The sequence below is a fragment of the Polychytrium aggregatum genome (assembly GCF_025602895.1).
Source record: "Polychytrium aggregatum strain JEL109 chromosome Unknown BJ171scaffold_2, whole genome shotgun sequence".
In the NCBI taxonomy this organism is placed as follows: Eukaryota; Fungi; Chytridiomycota; class Chytridiomycetes; order Polychytriales; genus Polychytrium; species Polychytrium aggregatum.
The window spans coordinates 582954-592077 of NW_026516204.1; positions in this window are offsets into that span (position 1 = coordinate 582954).

Below are 9124 nucleotides of genomic sequence, written 5' to 3' on the forward strand. Positions count from 1 at the left end.
GGATTCTCTACTTCGACTCGACCCGCATCTGCATCCCCGATAAGGACCTCCGCATCTCGATCATCAAGGACCACCACGACTCTGTCTGTGCAGCTCACCCCGGCACCAACACGCTCTACAAGGCCATCTCGACCCACTACTACTGGCCCGCCATGTCCAAGGACATTGCCGAGTGGGTCTCGCACTGCGACATCTGCCAGCGAGCCAAGATCCGACGACAACAAGCATACGGCCACTTCTCCCGGATCCCTGTGGCCACCCGCAAGATGGACACTGTCGCCCTCGACTTCATCCTCGGACTCCCGCCTGTCACGGACTCACTCTCGGGCCGCACCTTCAACTCGATCACGATCTTTGTCGACTCCCTCACCAAGTACGTCGTCCTGGTTCCTGGAAACAAGACCGACTCGGCCGAAGACGTCGCCCGCCAGTACTTCCGCGATGTCTTTGTGCACTTTGGACTCGCCGGCACTTTCATCTCCGATCACGACACACGCTTCCGGTCGGCCTTCTGGACAGGACTTAACGCTCTGCTCAAGACCGAACTCCGGATCGCCTTTGCCCACCACCACGAGGCCGCCGGACAAGTCGAACGCTTTGTGGCAACCGTCGCCGAGGCCATCCGCTGTTCGACTCTGGCCCTCGGCTCCCGCTGGATCGATCAAGTGCCGTACATCCAGTTCGCGCTCAACTCACACAACTCAGCATCGACTGGACATTCGCCCTTCTTCCTGATGCACGGTCAGCATCCTCGCACTCCTGCCAACACCGACATCATCGCCGAGTCCAACCCCGCAGCACAGTCGATCGAGGAGATGCAAGCGACTCTGGACTTGGTCTCGGACAACATCGGCAAGGCCCAGGACCGGGCCCTGTACTACGCCAACCGACATCGACGCGATATCAGCTACGACATTGGCGACCAAGTCCTGATCGACACGACCGCGTATCACTTCAGCACGGACGACGTCACACCCTCCAAGATGCGGATGCCGTACTTGGGACCCTTCAAGATCATCGAGAAGATCGGGACGACTGGATATCGACTTCGACTCCCGAGGACCCTCCGATTCACAACCGAACTCCCAGCTTCCGCCCTCGTCCCGTACAACACACCATCGACCGACCAACTTGTGTTTGACGAACCCGGACCCAACCACAACGACGAATCAGTGTTCGAAGCGATCATTGGACACAGGATCAACCGACGACGTCGACTTCCTGGATATCGACACGAGTTCCTGCTCCGCTGGCAGGGATACGACCCATCGTACGACTCGTGGGCACCACTGGCCGAACTCTTGGATGGAGGACTCGCAGACATCCACGACTTCCTCAGCCGCAACCGCAACCTTCCGGAAATGGACACACTGATCGACCTTTGCCAAGCACAAGTGCAACGCAACTCGGGATCGAAAAATTGATGGTTTGACTTGAGCACAATTTTTCTGGGGGGGATGTCACAGATCCCTCTGCCCGCTTGGCTGCACCGTCGCACTTGTGTCACTGTTTGCGTCGCACACTTTCCTTTTCCTTTGTCCTGTGACGCCTTTCCTTTTTCCTTGCTCTCATGTTGCACACGCCGCTCTGTGTTCCCTGCATTTGTCATCGACCATGCATTAGTCAAACGCTGTGTCACCCGCATTTGTCAGCCACCGAGCATTTGTCAGACTTTCACATGTTTCTCCGGTTAGCCGCTGCTGCCTGGCTGCTGTCCCGCCGCCTCCGCTGCTTCGCCCCCGCTGCGGCAGGCTTCGCCTCCGGGACCGCCAGACAGATAAATAGCCCGCCTTCGCCCGCTCATGTTTCTGGTCATCACCTTCGACCCCAGACACACTTGACTCTAGATCCTAGCCTCGCTAAGATCAATAAAACCCTTCTCTATCTTCTTCTTTTGACTTCCTCTTGATCCCGTGATCTGACATGGTAGCATCGGACGATCCCGCCGTCAATGCCTGCCTCCAGGCCCTTGAACAACTCTCGCTCGAGGACCGCGCCCTGGTCCTCTCCGCCCTGACCGCCCAGCCGAATCTCCCCACCGTCCCTCCCGGTTTCAAGCGTCCCAAGATCCCGCTCCCCGACGCCTTCACTGGCGAGCGTAAGGCTGCTGTCGTTGACGAGTTTGTCTTCTCAATGACCGAGTACATTGCCTTCCACAGTCTCGATGACGCCACCGCCTGTCGCCACCGTCGCCATGAACCTCAAGGGCAAGGCCAAGACCTGGTGGCGCCTCTGGTCCCAGGGCAAGCAACTCGACAACCTGACCCCGGCCGCCGTCCTGTCCCTCGTCCGCGACACCTTCCTTCCGTCCACCTCGCTGCGCACCACCGAGGATGAGTTCGAAGCACTGCGCCACACCGGCTCCGTCGAGCAGTTCAACTCTCGCTTCCGCGATCTCCTCCTCGAGCTGCCCCACTTCAGCAACAACCGCCAGAACCTGCAGCGCTACCTCACCAAGCTCAAGCACAGGGTGCGCATCGAAGTCGAATGGAAGCTTGACTCCAACACAGCCACCCTCGAAGATGCCATGGCCCTCGCCGAGCGATACGAGTCCATCATGGGTCAATCGCAACCCCTGATGCAGCAGCCCTCTCGCGCTCCGATTCCGCGACCAACCCTTCCGCGAGCTCCCGTTCCAGCGTACCTCCTCTCTTCCGCGCTCCACCTGGCCAGCCGCAGTTCCGCCCAATGGTCCGTCCTCCTCGTCCCGCCTTCCAGCCAACCCAGCCTCCCGCACGTGACCCCAACGCCATGGACCTCGACAACGTCGACATGCGCCCGATCAAGAAGCTCACCGACCGCGAGAAGGAGTACCTCCGCCGTAACGGAGGCTGCTTCCGCTGCCGCAAGTTCGGCCACATCGCCTCGCAGTGTCCCTTGAACCAGCCCCGCATCAACGCCATCGTCGAGACCGCCGACCAGGCCACCTTCTACGAAGATCAGGGAAACGACGAGGCGGCAACCCCTGGATCCTACGACCTCTGAAGGACCCGGCGAGTTGCCGCCATCCGACTCCGACCCCCGACGCTGAACTATTGACTCTCGCCACCGGACCCCACCTGATCAACTCTCTCATCGACGAACCCCACCGCATTGCCGCCAACCACGGCAAGGGACTGCTTGTGATCGACGCCACCCTCAACGGCTCCCCGATCACCGTCCTCATCGACCCTGGTGCGACCAACTCGCACATCTCCGAGACCCTCGCCTCGACCCTCGACCTTCGAACCAAGACCACCGCCAACGCCGTCACGATGCCCAACGGCAAGTCCTTCCCGTCCTCCGTCACCGATCCCGTCGACCTCACCATCCACGACTACCACGCCCGCATCAACCTCTTCACCGCGCCACTCACCTGGGACGTCATCCTCGGCAAGAACTGGCTCGACCAGACCAACCCCGAGATCGACTGGCCCTCCAACCGAATCAAGTTCTCGATCGACGGGAAGCACCACACTTGGACGGCATCGCGACCCGACTCCGGAATGCCACTCACGACCCTCGAACTCCGATCCCAGTACCACATGTCGACCCAGCAGATCAACGCACTCGCTTCGACTCCCGGCGCCGTGTATGTTTGTACTCTGAGCAGTGACTTGAATACAGTTGCTGTTGAACCCTACGACCCCGTTGCCCAACTCGCCCGTGTCCTCGAACCACTGACCCCCGAACACCGATCCATCATCGCAAAGTACCGCGATGCCTTCAACGAACTCAAGGAACTCCCGCCTCACCGACCCGGCATCGACATGAACATCCGACTCGACGACTCTGCCAAGCCAACCTGGTCGTCGCTCTACCAGATGTCGGCCGAAGAACTCGCTCGACTCAAAGACGAACTCGACCGATTGCTCCGAATCGGCCACATCCGCAAGTCCGTCTCGCCCTTCGGCGCACCGATCTTCTGGGTCAAGCAGGGCGACAAGTTCCGACTCGTCTTTGACTTCCGCGCCCTCAACAAGATCACCGTCAAGGACCGCACCGCGCTGCCCAACATGCGCGAGATCATCGACCGCCTGTCCAAGTGCCGTGTCTTCTCCAAGCTCGACTTGCAACGCGGATTCCACCAGATCCGCATTGCCGACGCCGACACCCCCAAGACGGCCTTCAGGACCAAGTACGGCCACTTTGAGTGGCTTGTGATGCCCTTCGGCCTCGCCAATAGTCCCTCGGTTTTCCAAGCCGCGATGAACGACATCTTCCGCGAATACATCGACGATTTTGTGTTCGTCTACATCGACGACATCCTGATCGCATCCGAGGACGAGGACCAGCACATCCGCCACATCGAACTGGTCCTCGACAAGATCCACCGACACGGCTTCAAGATCCGACCCGAGAAGTGTTCGTTCTTCAACTCGACCGTCACCTATCTCGGCTTCATCATCGGCGAAGGACGCATCCAAGTGCATCCCTCGCGCATCGACGCCATCAAGAACTACCCGCGACCAACGACCGAACACGAACTTCGCAGTTTCCTCGGCTTGACCAACACCATCATGAGCTTTGTCCCTGGCTACGCTGCCCTCGCCGGTCCGCTCTCGACGCTGATCACCACCCGCTCTGCCAACTCGACCAAGTCCGTCGTCTGGGACGACAACGCCATCGCCGCCTTCGAGCAGCTCAAGTTGCTCTCGCCTCAGTCGCTGCACATGGTCAACCCGGACAAAGACATCCACCTCTTCACCGACTGGTCCGAGTCAAGCGCATCGATTGGTGGATGGATCGGGCAGGACATGGACGGATCCGGCACAGTGCGCCCCATCGCCTTCAACTCGCAGAAACTGCACGGATCCGAGCTCAACTACTCGCCCTACAACGGCGAGTTGCTGTCGATCACCCGCCACCTCGACAAGTTCAAGAACTACCTCGTCGGCCGCAAAGTCTTCCTCCACACCGACCAGAAGGCGCTCAAGCACATCCTCGACTCCAAGACCCTCAACAAGCGCCAACAGCGAGCCATCGACACGATGCTGGACTTTGACCTCGAGATCCAGTGGATCCCCGGCTCGTGGAACAAGGTCGCCGACGTGCTCTCGCGCACACCGACAGCCATCTCCAAGGCCGTCCAAGTCTCGATCATCAACGCGATTGTCAACTTCGGACCCTCGCCCGACGATCTCTTGGACACCATCCGCACTCAGTACAGCTCCGACCCGATCCTGTCAGCACTGATCTCGGCCCTCCGCGACAACTCGACCGACGGACTCAAGCCGTGGATGAAGGCACAGCTACACCGCTTCTCACTTCGACACGGGATTCTCTACTTCGACTCGACCCGCATCTGCATCCCCGATAAGGACCTCCGCATCTCGATCATCAAGGACCACCACGACTCTGTCTGTGCAGCTCACCCCGGCACCAACACGCTCTACAAGGCCATCTCAACCCACTACTACTGGCCCGCCATGCCCAAGGACATTGCCGAGTGGGTCTCGCACTGCGACATCTGCCAGCGAGCCAAGATCCGACGACAACAAGCGTACGGCCACTTCTCCCGGATCCCTGTGGCCACCCGCAAGATGGACACTGTCGCCCTCGACTTCATCCTCGGACTCCCGCCTGTCACGGACTCACTCTCGGGCCGCACCTTAAACTCGATCACGATCTTTGTCGACTCCCTCACCAAGTACGTCGTCCTGGTTCCTGGCAACAAGACCGACTCGGCCGAAGACGTCGCCCGCCAGTACTTCCGCGATGTCTTTGTGCACTTTGGACTCGCCGGCACTTTCATCTCCGATCACGACACACGCTTCCGGTCGGCCTTCTGGACAGGACTTAACGCTCTGCTCAAGACCGAACTCCGGATCGCCTTTGCCCACCACCACGAGGCCGCCGGACAAGTCGAACGCTTTGTGGCAACCGTCGCCGAGGCCATCCGCTGTTCGACTCTGGCCCTCGGCTCCCGCTGGATCGATCAAGTGCCATACATCCAGTTCGCGCTCAACTCACACAACTCAGCATCGACTGGACATTCGCCCTTCTTCCTGATGCACGGTCAGCATCCTCGCACCCCTGCCAACACCGACATCATCGCCGAGTCCAACCCCGCAGCACAGTCGATCGAGGAGATGCAAGCGACTCTGGACTTGGTCTCGGACAACATCGGCAAGGCCCAGGACCGGGCCCTGTACTACGCCAACCGACATCGACGCGATATCAGCTACGACATTGGCGACCAAGTCCTGATCGACACGACCGCGTATCACTTCAGCACGGACGACGTCACACCCTCCAAGATGCGGATGCCGTACTTGGGACCCTTCAAGATCATCGAGAAGATCGGGACGACTGGATATCGACTTCGACTCCCGAGGACCCTCCGATTCACAACCGAACTCCCAGCTTCCGCCCTCGTCCCGTACAACACACCATCGACCGACCAACTTGTGTTTGATGAACCCGGACCCAACCACAACGACGAATCAGTGTTCGAAGCGATCATTGGACACAGGATCAACCGACGACGTCGACTTCCTGGATATCGACACGAGTTCCTGCTCCGCTGGCAGGGATACGACCCATCTTACGACTCGTGGGCACCACTGGCCGAACTCTTGGATGGAGGTGTAGGAGATGGTATCTCCGACGCTGTGCTGCGCGTACTGCGCGTACTGCGCGGCGCAGTGGGTCGTGACCTGTGCTGCGCTTTGCGTTTTCACGCACCGCAGGCAGGCCACCGCAGGGTATACCTGCGGGTTGCCCCCGTTCCCCCCGTTTGTCTGGAGTTCGGTTTTATCGTGAATAAACGTAAGTGCTCCCCGAGCTCACCCGTCCGCTAGAGTAGCCTAGCACCGCCCTGTTCTGCCCCGTCCTGTCTTGTCTTGTACCCCCTCCCTCCCCGTCTTGCCCCAACGTCCCAGTAGTGGACGTTACATGGTAGCATCGGAAATCCTCGTCTTGTTTTCGTCCTGTTTGTCCTCTTTCTAGATCCTCAAGCTGGATCCCGCCTCTCTTGCCGACCGACTCTCCTCTCTGTCCCTGGAGCCTGCCCCTGCCATGAGCAACCCCCGCCCACTTCCGGAAGCCTTCCTCAAGACCTTCCGTGCCCCAGTGTTTACTGGGAAGAGCCGCTCCTCCTCGGTGGAGGACTGGCTGCAGCAACTCGAGGACTACCTCGATGCTGCCCAAGTCGCCCCCACCCACCACATCGTCGCCGCCAAGCTCTGCTTAAAGGACCAGGCGTACCGTTGGTACCGCCGCCAAGGGTTCGACGAGCAGAGCGAAGGTGTGTTTGACGACTTCAAGGACCGCCTCCGTCGCCGCTTCGGCAGCCCCAATGCTGAACTCATTGCCCGTGACAAGCTATACTCTCTCGTGCAGCGTGGTTCTGTGACCCGCTACATCGAGGAGTTTGAAGACCTCTCCTCCCAGATTGAGGAGCTGGGCTCTGCTGATGCGATGTACCTCTTCCAGAAGGGCCTCAAGCCCAAGATCAGAGAGTACATCGCCAGCAACCCTGATGCCCGCAAGTCCCTGGACGTGATGATGGACGTTGCCGAGAACCTCGACAACGTCCAGTACCATGGCCGCCAGTTCTACCCGCAGCTGGCAGGCGGCCATCGGTCTCATCACGTCCCAGCCCGTCCGCCTCGCCCGGCCCCGCCCGCAAGACCCATGCCTGAGCCCATGGACGTTGACGTCAACGCCATGGAGGCTCGTGGCCCTCCCCGCTCCCGGTTCCAGCAAGCTGCCACTGTCTCCCCCAAGGACAGACAGAAGCAGGAGGACCTCCGCCATGGTTCCTGCTTCTTCTGTCACCGACCGGGACACCAGGCCAAGGAGTGCCCCATGAAGTCGGGAAACGGCCGACCCTACTAGGTGGCTCTGGAGCCCTAGTAGGAGACCAACGCCGTGGATTGCTCAATGCAGTCCACGCGTCTCCAGAGGAAGTTCACCTCGCCCCCTCCCCCGAAGGAGAAACAAACCAAGTGTTGTGCGTCGTGCGAGAGGTGCATGGTGGCGCAAGCCGCCTGCCTCTCCACGAACGTGAAGAGAAAACCAAAATTGAAAACCAAAACAAAAAAGAAAATCAAGAACCCTTGAGGGACAGGACCGCCTGTGCCCTCACCCCTGTCAAGTCGTGTGTGTCGGATGCTTCCGACATGTGTCCGCAAGCCGTGGACGTCGTGTGCAATGGCGTGCTGACGCCGCAGGCCCCCGCAATGGCCGAACCCTATCCAAAATGTCCGAGTGGCCGTGATGAAGCCAACCAAGACCAAGTGTCGCCCGTTCCCCCAAGTCAAGTCATGGTGCAGGAGGCTGTGCAGGAGGACCATGAAGAGTCCCTGCTGTACCTCCCTGCCACCGTCCAAGGTCACACCGTCCGAATGATGGTGGACTCTGGAGCAAGCTGCAACTTTGTCAGCAGACGCTTGCTCCAGGAGCTCAACATACATGCAACCAAGAAGAAGTCGCCGATGAGTGTGGCGCTTGCAGACGATCGTGTGCAGCAGTGCACACACCAAGTGGTCCTGCGAGTGGCCCTCCATCCCAAGTACCATCCTGTCCTGTTGTTCCAAGTGATCGACACCAAGTTCGATGCCATCCTCGGCATGAGCTGGCTTGCTCGTGCCGAGCCGACTCCAGTCGTCGACTGGAAAGGCCGCACTGTCCGTGTTGGCCCTGACATTGTCCTGCAGGGCATGGCCTCACCCAACATGCCACCTCTCCTCTCAGCCATGCAATTCAAGAGGCTGATCAAGAAGGACACGTCGTTCCTCTGTGTCGTGCGTGAGGTCGACGACACCGACCAAGCCGGTCCCGGTCCCCCGCCTGTGGTGACCAAGCTGCTCGACGAGTACAAGGACGTATTCCCCGACCAGTTGCCACAATGCCTGCCACCCCAACGCACCGTCGATCATCGCATCGACATCGAACCAGGCTCGTCGCCTCCGTCAAGACCGACGTACCAACTGTCGCTGACGGAGATGGACGAACTCAAGCGCCAGTTGGATGACCTCCTCGCCCATGGGTTCATCCGCCCGAGCCAGTCACCGTATGGTGCACCAGTGCTCTTTGTCAAGAAGAAAGAAGGTGATCTCAGGATGTGCGTCGACTATCGCGCACTAAACAAACAGACCATCAAGAACACCTACCCGTTGCCCAGGATCGACGAGTTGAT